The sequence below is a fragment of the Parus major genome, chromosome 3 (genome assembly GCF_001522545.3).
Source record: "Parus major isolate Abel chromosome 3, Parus_major1.1, whole genome shotgun sequence".
NCBI classification, from domain to species: domain Eukaryota; kingdom Metazoa; phylum Chordata; class Aves; order Passeriformes; family Paridae; genus Parus; species Parus major.
This window is the reverse complement of record NC_031770.1, coordinates 42274108-42286813: the sequence shown is the minus strand read 5'-3', so window position 1 is coordinate 42286813 and position 12706 is coordinate 42274108.

Sequence of the window (12706 nt, the reverse complement as noted above, 5' to 3'; positions counted from 1 at the left end):
ACAAATTGATGTGTTTAACACCTCCAACGTGCTGAGCAGGAAGAACTCCATTATCCAGGGCAGCACTCAGTCACTCAGAACCATGACCTCACTTCTCTTTGCTAGTTCCCCTCCTGCCTCCATCCTTGCTTAACATTCAGTTCAGTAACTCAGATTTAAAAACACTGGCTCAGGAGTTGTGAAGGGTAAAAGAGGTTCCAAGAGAGTGTCACGCAAGCATTGCTGTTTGCCCAAGCTGGAAGAATGTTTTGTTTGGAGCAAAGCCAACATAAGTCCTTCTTTCCTAGACTTCACTCTCATCCTTACCCTTGTACCAGCCCTCCAGGCTTCGCACAGAAGTGATCTGGGTTAGAAAAAAACATTAGCTCCTGCTGAGGTGTTTTTCATCCACCACCTCCTTCATCCCACTGTCCATCCAGCATTGTGCTCCCACAGCTGCAGGGTACACGGGAGGGACAAAGGCAGATACCTCCAACGTGTTCAGCCAGCCCTGTGTTCAACTCCTTGTGGGAATGACAGGGAATTACTGAGGACACCCAGAAAACGTGCTCCTGGGCTCTCCCCCTTGCAGCAAGCAGACTGCACAGAAACCACAGCAGCTGCTGAGGGAAGGATTTGCATTAAAGTACAGAGGCAACAGAAATTCTATTGTTTCCTAACTTTCGAGCACTTGGCCCTTCAACTTTAATATCATGTCTGGGTATAATTATAATTTGAATGGTAATCCTGTGAGAGTCCCACTTGGAGCACAGTTTAGACATTTTAAAAGACAGTTCAAAGAGGTTAGAGGACAAACAGAGAATACAGACAGAAAACACAAGGCATGGGCTGTACAAGGCAGACCACTAGTTACATCTCCTAGTGGCTGTGCACCCAGGGCTAGGACTGTCTTGCTCAGAGCAGGGGCTCAAACTCTGTGGGGACCCTGTTGGACTTACGTGGCAGGAAGTTTTTTCCTGTGTGTTTGGAGTTATCTCGGCACCTTGGCAGGCTCCAACAAGAGACTCAAGGAAGGTTCTCAGAAACCTGGACATGCTTCCACCCTTAGGTTCAAAAAGGAGCCACCAGTGCACACTGCTGACTTCTGCACTTTGTAGAGAAACTGTGTTAGGTTTAGAGAAGTGAGGCCATGAGAGAGTGGGAGGAAGCTCACAGATGGCTCCCTGGCTGGCTTCACCATGACCAACAAAGGGTTATAAGGACACAAGGGCAGAATTTTTTCATAAATCAAACCCCACCAGTGGCTCTTTCCACATTGGGTTTGCTGGTTTGCTCCCCTTTGTTTGCTGCAAAGCGGTGAGGAAATATGAAAGTGGTGCCCCTGTTGCTGTTGGCTTCCCTCAGCTAAGGTACTCCCCCTGGCTTGTTCACACAGGTTTCTTCTTCTCTGGTTTTCTTATGGAAAAGAAAATACAAAAGAGTGTATTTGAATGGTTGTTTTGAGAACAAACACAAAGAGTTTTGCAGGCTTTGCAAGTGGAGCTGGCAGAACAGGTAGGACCTGAGATGAAAGCCTGTGAGCCACAGTGGCATTTGCTGGAGCAGGCTTTTGTTTGGCCCAGAAACAAAGGCCTCGACACGAAGCAGACTGAGAGCCCAGGCTGCCACCCACTACGCCAGCTGTACTGTAATAAGTAAACTTTACAATAATAAAAGCAATGTAAGAGAAGGCTGCACCTCCAGCTCACGGACCTCACTGCGGACCCCTCGGTCTCACGAGAGCGAGGGTGGTGCTGGCTGGTGAGGGCCCATCTTGCTGTGGCCTGAGGGTCACTGTGGATGGCTCCATCCATGCAGTGTGGGCAGTGCTGATCCGCCTGCAGCAGCCATCCTTCTGCTCTGCTGCCTCCCTTCCCTGCCCACCCGCTGCCAATGCCATTAGAGAGAGCCGCTGTCTCAGGTGGATGTAAGCCACAAGGCACTCCAGTGAACCCACCATCATTTTAGATTGATTGGAGGAGGTCCTCTGGGGGCAGGGGGTTTGCAAGTAACGCTGTCTGCTAAGCACTCCTCTCTAGCTCAGCCGTGCGTGCTATACAGGCATGCACACGTACAAGAGACAGCTTTATTGATGGAAGCAATTGTGCTCAGGACATGTATCCCTTGCTTCCTTCTTATTCCCAGCTGCTTTCTCTTGATTTTTATTTTTTTTCCTGGGCAGCAGCTAACAACTCATCTGAATAAAATAGCTTATCCAAATGACTGGCCAAGTCAAAAGGTTTTCCTGCTTCTGATGTGAACTTTGAATTTACAGCATCCTCCTTGGAAAGGAAAATGGGGTTTTACAGCACAGGAACCAGAACACAAAAGCTGATGCAGTTTCAGGTTGGATTCACTCAGCTCAGCATGCCATTTCTACCAATGGGCAGCAGCAGGTACCTAGAAAAATAAAAGCAAAGACAGAGGAAGCAGAATCCTCCCGTTGGCCTGACTATTTGGTTTCAGGCCTGAATCCATAGAATCTCAGAAAGTCTGGGCTGGGTCCCTGCTCTTGGGGACCATCAGGTCTATGTAAAACAGAGCCTAGGTTGAGCTATCCAGGGCCCTGTCGAATCCAGTCATGAATATTCCCAGAAAAGGAGAATCAAATTCTTCATGCTTCCCTAGCTGGCCCAACCTTCCAGCCTGCCCAGGGCTCTCTGTGTAATGACTCTTCCTTTTGACCATCTGTTCTGTCCTCTTTAACCACTGCTCATGAGCCAGTCTTTCACAACTTCAGCTGGTATTTTTTGCTGAGCCTGCTTAAGCATTTGCCTTTGCAGCTTTGTTTGGCAGTGAGTTCCACGGTTTAATGTTGGGCAAAAGAACTATCTTGTTTAGTTCAAACCCTGGTACCCAATCTTTTTGGGAATAATTTGAGAACTCCTGTGTGCTAGGTTTTAACAACAGTTCTAATACCAGCATATAACCCAGTATAAAAAAATTATCAATTTACTATTACAGCCCAAAGGCTGAATGTCTCCATAACTCAACCTGCTTTCTCAGTGGACTTGAGGTCTGCAATACCTCTGTATTTTTACTCTTGAAGCTCATGTTCAATCCCTTTGAGAATTCACATGCTTGCTGCCAGCATTCTTGTCTACAAAGAGTTAAAGTAAAGCAAGAAAAAGTAAGAAAGATTAGGAGGGATGAGGAGAAGGGGCTATGCAATTGAAACACAGAATGTCCTGTTAGGCATGAAAAACATGCTCCACTCCACAAGCTCTTCAGTGCAGGATGGAGAAAGAGCAGATCTCATTGATTTTATAAGGAAGTAGATGGAAGCTGGGATCCTTTTTCTAGAAGTTTCTCCCTGTTACCTAGTGGGGTTTGTTTCTTATTTAAATTGTGCTTTTCCAGAGGTTGTTTAGTGACAGGAGATTAATAATGGCTCAGGTGTAAAACCAAAGCAAAGGATTTCACAAAGAATCTATTGAATTACCAATTCTTGGATGATTTTGCCAAGACAGCAGCACTTGCTTACTATTTCTTTCATCTGCTTTTCCTGCTTAACCAGCTCACCCTCAAGGAAATCATCAGATGGCTATTGAAGACCTCAGCCCTAACAGCTGAAGTGACCCCTTGTGTCCTTCTTCTTCCTCCCAGGACGTAAGAAAAGGCATTTCCACAGGAGCACCTCAGGTAAGATCCCACTCCCACCACTTGACATGAGCCAAATGCTTTCTGCAGGCAAGAGCAAGCCTGTGAGGTTTGTATCTGTGAAGGTGGGCACAGCTGAGCCCTCTATCTTTTCTTCAAACCACCTCCAACTTAGCTGGCCATCTCTGTCTCACTGTGTGACAATGAACCTCCATCCTGGACCGTGGTGACCTTTATTCACTCAGCCTCAGCTAAGGCTGCAGTCTGGGCTTTCTCATGAGCTCTGTCAGAGGGCTAAACAAAGATGTAGAAGGCAAGCATAAAGCCTGCCTTTGCTGGGTTGTAGGCTAGTTTTGACTCCCACTGGTGATAAATATGAAAAGGAGGAGTTGGTTTTGTAAGGAAAGGGAACATGGTCATAAAAGCATATCTGACTGCTTTGTGTAGGATGAAAGTCTAAAAATGAGAAAGAGATCAGGATGCATAAATCCTATTGATTTCAGAGGAGACATATGTCTAGCTCTTCTCATTTTTAAACTGAATTTCCTCCTTTGGAGGATATGAATTGTATTTGGCATTCTCCTCCGAGCAGCAGAAAATTCAGGCTACATATGAACAGAGGACAAACTCCTTCTTAACTTTTCTTTTTTCTAGACAAGGGTTTTGTCTTACTATGGACAGCAGTATCTTTGACCCATGTGGCTCTTTCTGCCTCACCCATGGTCAGCAGCTCTGCTGTGGGAAGCTTTGCAAGCATCACTGCACATCTCCCTCAGGCTCACAGTAGTCAGCTGCTCACTGGGCTTCAGACAGATGCTTCAGAAGAAAGTGTGACCACAAATTCCCAGTTCACATCCCACATATGTCTGTGTGCTGCCTAACACTAGCTTTGAGTGTCAAAGCCAGTCTCTGTTCATATGGATTCACAAAAAATGATGGTTTTGCAGGTATCCATGGTGTTGTAGACAGCAGCAGACTCATACACAGTGTAAAAGCTCTGGAGAAAATCATTGGTCCTATTAGCTCAGATTCCTTCCCTGAGATTCTAAGCCTGGAAGATTGACATGGATCAACACAGATGTTTGCTTCCTCCTGTTTATTCTCAACACAGTACAGGTACTTGAATGCAAATTTCCCAAGTCCCTTAGGTTTTACCCAGAGTCACCAAAGCAAACAGCAGCAAAGGTGAACAAAAGATGCATAGCATTTCCGCTGGAAAAAAGTGTAAGTTCATCCTGGGAGATGTCTTCGTGGGTACCACAGGGTATGGAGCTTCACGCAGCTGCCTCAGCACTGAACCCAACAAGCAGGGTGTGATTACCCAGCTCAATGAAATAGTCAGGATTCCCATGCTTCTCATCCCTTCATCCTCCTACTCCCCAGCATAACAGGACTCCTTTACCACCACCCCACAGATGGACCCCAGATGAGCAAGCACAACAGTGTGATTGTGAGGGGGAGTGATGACATTTCGGTGTGCATGTTGCATCCATGCCAGCAAGCTCGGGTAGGAAGGGAAAAGTTAAATTAGCCATGTGGGGTGGGGGAGGAAAGTCACATCAGAGGAGCAGGGTCTTACCAGAGAAAGAAATTATTTGCCTACGAAAAGAGTGGAGGCTCCACTGCTTGAGCTTTCTGAGGGGAAATGAGACGGGATGTATAGACAAATACATCTGAAGGCCTCCTGCCTGATGGCAAAGCAGCACGAGTAGATGGGTCTTTTTGTTCAGAGGTTGCTTTTAAGAGTTTTACTGCTACTGCAGTTAAGCAGGTGAGCATCTGCCATCCACCTGACCCACTACAAAACCACAACTCTCAGGACCAGAAGGCACTGTGCTGTGATCAAGGGACAAAGTTTGCTTATTGTGAAGCCTATAGACTTTCATTTGCGTCTCTCCATCCCGTTAACAAGCAGCCGAGCATCTGTTAAGAACAGACTGACCCCAACCAAACAGCATGTGAGTGCCTGCCAGAACAACTGGCGTTGATTCTTGGACATACATGGGATAAATTATGCTTTTTTGTTATTGTTAAGTAGCTGCACTGAGTTCTCACTTAGGGGCGTGGATATGACACAGCTTTTGGTAGGTTTGTATGCAGTCCCGATGACAAGGGAAGTATGAAGATTTGGACACTCCTTTGCTGTCTAACTGTGGGCAAGGCACGTTTCTTCATTGCACTTCAGCTTTTTCACTCCTTAAATGGCAATAACAATGGTCCTCCTTCTTTGTAAAGAGCTCTGAGCACCATGGGGGAAAAGCAGCCCATTATTATAAATGAAGACTAATACAGAGTAGCACTGTGTATTTTAGCTCTCCTTTTCCCGAGTTAATGATGAGGCATCAGTTGGGAGCTTCTCTACAGGATACAAGATTGCTCTTGAAGGTGTAAACAATTAAGACGTGATGTTGGTTATGACAGTGAGAGCCAGAAGAACCATTCAAGGTTGACCCCCCTTAACAGGAAATAATAGGACATGATAAAAGGGGTAGTGTGATCCTATCTAGTGATATTCATGGTGAAGCATGGCTCCATCACGGTGCTATTAGCATTTTATATTTGTTGCAATGGTGCCAGAAAGTGTTGACCTAGGCAGGGCCTGCTGTGGTGGGCATTGCACAAATGTGTAGCAAATGGTTATTGTTTCCCCAAAGTGCATCCCCTAGCAAAGAGGTGACACACTGGTGAAAGGGGAAAAAAAGGAAAAAAAAGCAGAATGGGGGAAGAGGATACAAGGAGCAGGGTGTTGCAGCTCCTAGTACACCCTGAAAGGAAACATGGCATGGAAGACAGAGCATCCTGGACTGTTCAAAGGGAGGCCAGGGATGTCATGTCACCACTGGATAAAGGTTGGTGGCAGCTTCTGAACTGTAACAATTTAGTGCTGAGTGCTGAAGCACACAATGGAAAATAAAATTCCCTCACTGCTTCCAATTAACTAGCAGCTTCAGTCAATTTCCTGAAAACAGTCATCCCTAGTTAAAAGCATAAATCCATGCACATGGAGCAATCTTGGCTCTGGTAGCATACAGCCTAGCAAGGACTCTTTCTCCCTCTAACCAGGGCCTGCTAGGAGTGCCGGTGGGCAGCATCAGCCCCATGTCCATGAGACCTAGGTGAGGTTTGCTCTCTGATAGCTCCTGACATTATACTCCCTGGGGAATGTTCCTGGCTGAGCCCCACACAGAACCTTCCCTCTTTCCATGTGGTTTTCAGGCAGATGCCAAAAGCTGAGGCAAAAGCTCATAACATGCCAATTACCCTGGCCTCAAAACCACAAATGATTGTATACAGCTGTTGGCAGATGAAACCTTGTTCCAAACACTTAGTACTTAATTGAATAAACTTGCAGAGCCCTGCTCTGGGTTTGCCTGTTCTCCTGCCCTTGTGTCATCGTTCCAGCCCACTGCCAGACCCTGTGTTAGAGTGAGAGGGGTGAGAGGCTTGCCTCATGGCTTTCCATCATCCATTAAAAAAAAGAGAGGATTCCAGCACAGCAGAAGTTTCAGGTCTATCAGTTTTCTGTCAGAGCACTAAGAGGGTTAATTACAAAGCCCATTTCTCCTGTCTTCCCTGCACCAGTTTTCAGTTAATGGAGAAATAAACCTATTCATAGTGGCTTTTGGTTCTCCAGTAAAGAAGCAACAAGCGCTTCATTTAGATGTGGTGAATGGTAATTGCATTTGATGGGAAAAGTGGGCAATTTTTCCTTTCTTTGTCAAATGCCTTGGATAAATTGTTTTTGTGACATTATCTAGAACACAAAGGCCTAGTCACCACTTAAAATTATAAGGTAATTCATGAAATACACTCCTGGATCAGACAAGCAACCAAACGTGACCTTGCCAACAATAACCTATACTGCAGAGAAAGGTCAAAAAAGGTTAGCATTGTCTTTTTTAGAATAACAATATCCTAAATTAAAGGTACCGTGTTTAATTTTAAAAAAATCCAGAAATTATATGGTTTACTTCTAACAAAACAGTATCATTCTGAAACATATGTAATGTTTCAAAGGTTATGAGAAACAGATGCCAGTACCCCATCCTTTTTGAATGACATCTGAAGTTATATGCAATTTTCTCCAAATTGCCTTTTAACATCTGATTGCCTCAAACCCAGCCAACTGAGTTGCACTGTGCAATAATACAAATGAGAAGCCCATGGCCTCAATCAACACCTTCCATGGAGGGAAGTATTCCTGATCCAGCAAGTAATTTTGACCCATCAGTAACAAACTGTGCTGCAAGGAGATGTTGCTCTCTTCTTCAAAATCTCTGCAACTCTAGGTTCCTAGTGTTACTAAAATAACTTTAAAGGATTTTTCTAGCTTTGGGGAGAGAAAGGGGTTGTGTTAAGTGTCCCAAAGGGAATTTATTTTTTCAGTGCTAGTCTGGTCTTTCTAGTCCACAAAGTCAGTACTCTCAGAGAAAGTAATTCAGATTATAATCCAAATAACAGATCCCAAGAGACACTCTCACTCTTTAGTGAAGACATCAAGAGAAAAAAGAAGTACTGCTTTTTATCACCATCCAGACTCACTTTCTCCTTCTCCAGTGGAATTGTTGCCTAGCAGACAGCTCTGTTAACACTCTATATATAAACTCCATTGCAAAGACATTAAAGACTTTGTACTCATTGTAAAAATCTACAATTCAAATAGCAATTCTGATTCTTGGACTAATTGAAAAGAATTCATTATCTACACCAAAAAAAAAAAAAAAAGAAAAATGCCATCCTATTTCTTCAATGCTTTCACATACAGGATGCTGCAACATTCAGGGGGTTGCCTGGTTGTAGCAAGCAGCAAGATTTTGGTGGGCTTCGGCTCTAATTCTGAAAGCAATGTGAGGAATTAATCCAAAGACCTGCTCAGTGAGGCTTAGTGTGCAGCATATCAACCTCCTAAACCCACCAAATCCCTCAGCAAACTGTAACTCATTTGTTCCCTTTTCCCCCCTGCGTGGGTGCCCCGGGATAGAGCAGAGTGGGTTCACTTGGTCACGCAGCCGGGTCGTGGCTCCTAACCTTGGGGTGTGTGGCACCTTGAAGGGGGCTATTGTCAGTGCACTCAGGCAACTGGGCTGCACAAAAGCCCTTTGCACAATCAACTCGGTGTGGAGACCAGCCAGGAGCCCCAAATGCCCTCAGCCCACCAGCCCCGGGGCAGCCAGCGCTGCCAACCCCATCTGCTGGGCAGGGGCATGAAGCAAAGCCAGGCTTCCCCTCTCCAGCACAGGGAAGTGGGAAGGTGGCAGGCCAGACTGGCTACCGAGGGGTGTCTGCTAGGGCAGGTGTGAGAGGAGCTTGGGTTTGTGTGGAGGTGAGGACATGGGCCTGAACACGACAGCAGCGTCTGGGACAAAGTCAGTTTGGGAACAAGAAGGAATTAATGCTTGGGCTTCTGTTCGGGGCAGGCAAAAAACCCCTGTGGTTTTTAACACCCCAGTTACTCCACTAATTTTAGTGGGACCAGTCACATGTTAAAGAAATGTACATCTTTAAGTACTTAGCCTGAATTAAAGGTTTAACTTAGTGCTGTTGAGAAGGAAAGGGACAATATGGAGCTCTACTGTTTATGTAGCTACTCAGAGTAGGATGGAGAGTTTGTACCTTGGAAGGGAATCAAGAATGGTCTGGGAAGGGCTCTTCATCCTGAAAAACCTGAAGGATCTCCTAGGGAGTAAAATGGAGGATGTGGGCAAAATCAGAAGGTGGGATGCAGAAGAAGGGGAGGAGAGGAAACAAAAAAGCACAACTGTGGAAGTGGGGAGTGAACATACTATGGAAAGTTTGAAAGGAAAAGCTGAAGAAACACTTTGCAGTCCTCCCCTCTGGGGGTTATAGTCAGTGATGTGGGCTTTTTATAAGCCTGTGTTAGGATAACTCTCTTTTATCTCCTTGTTTATTCCCCCTTTTAAGATCTATACCATGTTTGCATTTCTCCCCCTCCTCTCCCTTGCCATGACTGTTCAAATCTAATTACCAGAGGTTCACTATATTCATTAGCTTCATTCCCTCAAAACCCTGGGCTGCATGTCATCTGGATCTGATTATGTATGGTGCATTTCATTTTTCCAGCTATTCCCCTACCTGCTTTTAATCAGCATGAGATTTTTCATTTAAATGTCATTAGACTTTTGAATAAATACATAAAGAACATTACAAATAAATATAAAAGCTTCATACGAGTCAGGTCCAAGGAAAGCCATGCCCAAGACCACCCACTGCAGTGTTTTTCTCTGAGAAGGGTATATAAGATATGCCCAGAGGTGCTAACACAGCCTTTCCCGTTCTGTTAGAAGAGCACTTTAAGGTGCAGACTTTTACTAGTGCCTTGAACACTCCTGTGAGGCTGGATATGAGGTATGTCTGAAGCTCAGAACTTGGCAAGGCACTCGTGCCTTTCATTTCTCTGGGAGTTCAGTGACATGTTCACAAGGGATTTTCCCCGTGGTCTGCAAGGCAGCTTCCCAACAATCCTCACCCGATGATGTCTGTCAGCTCGTGCCCTTCAGTGCCTTCCCATGCAAGCAAGGATTGATTATGCATGGAGGGGGGGATCTAATTAACAGAAATAATTGCTCTATGCTCATTGTAGGGAAGTTAAGCATTGTTACATGCCTAATTCTCCATACTTGACTTGCTCAGCTCTCCTTGTCTCGGTAAGGTTAAGTATTAGCTGAATCCTCCACAGGGTGAGGGTCTCACTTTAGGAGTCTAATGGGCCAGGAGTACAAGTAAAACACACAAAGCCTTTGGGATGGGTTAGAAAGAGGGTTCAACATCTTTGAAAGAGCATACTCAGGCACAGGTTTGGCAGTGTCTCTGCACTTGTACTTTCTGTCCCTTTAAAGAAGCAGCTCGCTGTTTTGGTCACATTTTATTCTCTTGAAATTTCCTTCTTCACTGTTTCTTCTAGGTACTTTGGTTTTCTCAGTGTCTGTAAATGCTGATCTTATTTTTCTTAACTCTTTTTTTTTTTTTTTTTTTGTCTTCTGCAGGGTGCCTGATATCTCCAGTTGCTTCTCTGAACAAATTAGCACAGTTACTTTGTCATTAGACCCCAGTTTGAGGCTAGGATCTCTTAGCTTAATTTGCACTTCTGTGTTTCACCCTGAAGTGTCTCTCTTTTCCCTGTGCAGGTTTTCTAACCTCTCATGCCTGAAGTCCTCACGGAGTAACCCCTGCTTGGATTTGGCTACTCCTTCTCTTTCTTCTCTTCTCCTACTCTTGTACTGCAGTAGAGCTGAGACAAGGTGCATGTTTGAGTGAACAGTTAAGCAAGTTTGACCGCGTATCGTATTGACACACACTACACCGGGCTTGGCAATTCCCTAGAAAGATGCTGTGTACCAGACAGGGCTTGCAGCTTGCTCCTTTCCCATGTGGCACTGAGGCTATGCCTGTATTTAGAGGTAGATCTAACTTTGGAATTCATTTGTGGCACTCAATTGTAAATACACTACAGTTAACCTAACTACTAGCAGAATGGAAAAAAAAGATCCAAAAAGTGCATTTTATGGAACCCTTTAAGATGCATTTTTTTTAAAAAAAAAAAAGGTTGTTTAACTCTGTTAAAATGGGTTCAGACACCACTTCTCTGGTATTACACACATTACACTCACTGGATCAAGGAACAGCAATGCACAGTCTGAGTTACATATTTCTTTGAGTGTCATTTCATTTCAGTGACTTATTTTGAATCTGGGTTTGGTTTAGCTGCTCAAATTACTTAGCAAGCCATCTCAGGTAGCCAATTCATTTTTAAAAGATTGCAATCTGAGGACAGTTTATGATGTAAAATGAATAAGGCATAAACAGGAAGAGTGCTTGTCTTGCTTGGCCTGTTGACTCTTATCCATGTGCACTTTCACTCTCCAACCCCTTTTCTATATTGTGCACTCCCAGAACTGTCCTATATTCAAGGACCTATATATACGACCCAGTTCAAGAAAACTAGTCAGCATTACAGATCCACCTATCTTCCTAATACATTTAGGTTTTTTCCTTCCTCTGTATCATCTGATCGAGAAAAAAATCACTCTTTTTTTTATTTATTACATAATAAAATGGTCCTATCTGGAATAAAAGAATGATTTTGGTTTAGCATCGAGGAACATCATACCCAGCAGATGCATGGGTAATTAAAGTCCCCAGGAGCTCCTGAGCTCCTGTATAAATGCTTCAGTAATGTTTCCTTCTTCCTTTTTCTGAGATGGGTAACAGATGTCTTAGCAGTGATCCTTTCGTCTTTCATGTCATGACTCCATACCTAAAACATCTGTCTACTGGCTCCCTGACAGTCAAACTCTGTTAGCAGCTGTTTTTCACAGGTAGGAAGCTTCACTAGGAAATTCAGAGCCGTTATCCATCGGCTTCTACTTAGGGACTGGTTCCTCAGGAAGAGGATGTGGGAAATGAGATTAATGGCACAACAGCATTAATTCTTGGCTTGCAAGTAGGTTAGGTATCTCTCAAGGTGTCTCTTTCTCTTTTTTTGGGGGGAGGGAGGGTTGGGGATGAGGTAGGGATTAAAATGTGAGCAAAATTGGGTTTTACATGTGAAAATTCAATCCAGTTTATGCTCAAATGCTTGAAGAATTAGGAACAGCAGCAGACAGTTTGAAAGACCCATTATAAGGCTTATAAGCAAAGAGAACAGACTCCTCAAATATCTGTATTTGCTGTTGCTTTGTAAAAGAGAAACAAATTTGGTAGGGATTAGTCAATTTTGAGTCTTCAGTCAATGAAATATTCACTAGCTAGGTGTTCAACAATCTTACGTCATCCCAAAGTCTTTGTGCTAAAATGAAATCCCTTCAGATGAATGCCACCTTCTCTACTTGATTTGCGTTCAGTTCCCCCACACTGCACAACTTCCTCCCTGCAACTGATCTGTCATGACAGAACTCCATCTAGGTCTGGATCCTGACTTTCTGACAGAAAATTCAGATCCAAACCCAGACCCAAACTGGGGTAACTCATGTGTATCCTCAGTGCTTCACATCAAAGCAGAAAGATAAGGAGTGTCCTGACCTTACCATGACACAATACAGGACCATCAGTGTCAACGTTCACTGGCCATCCAGACCTGCTTTTATCTCTATTACGCTGACATGGATTG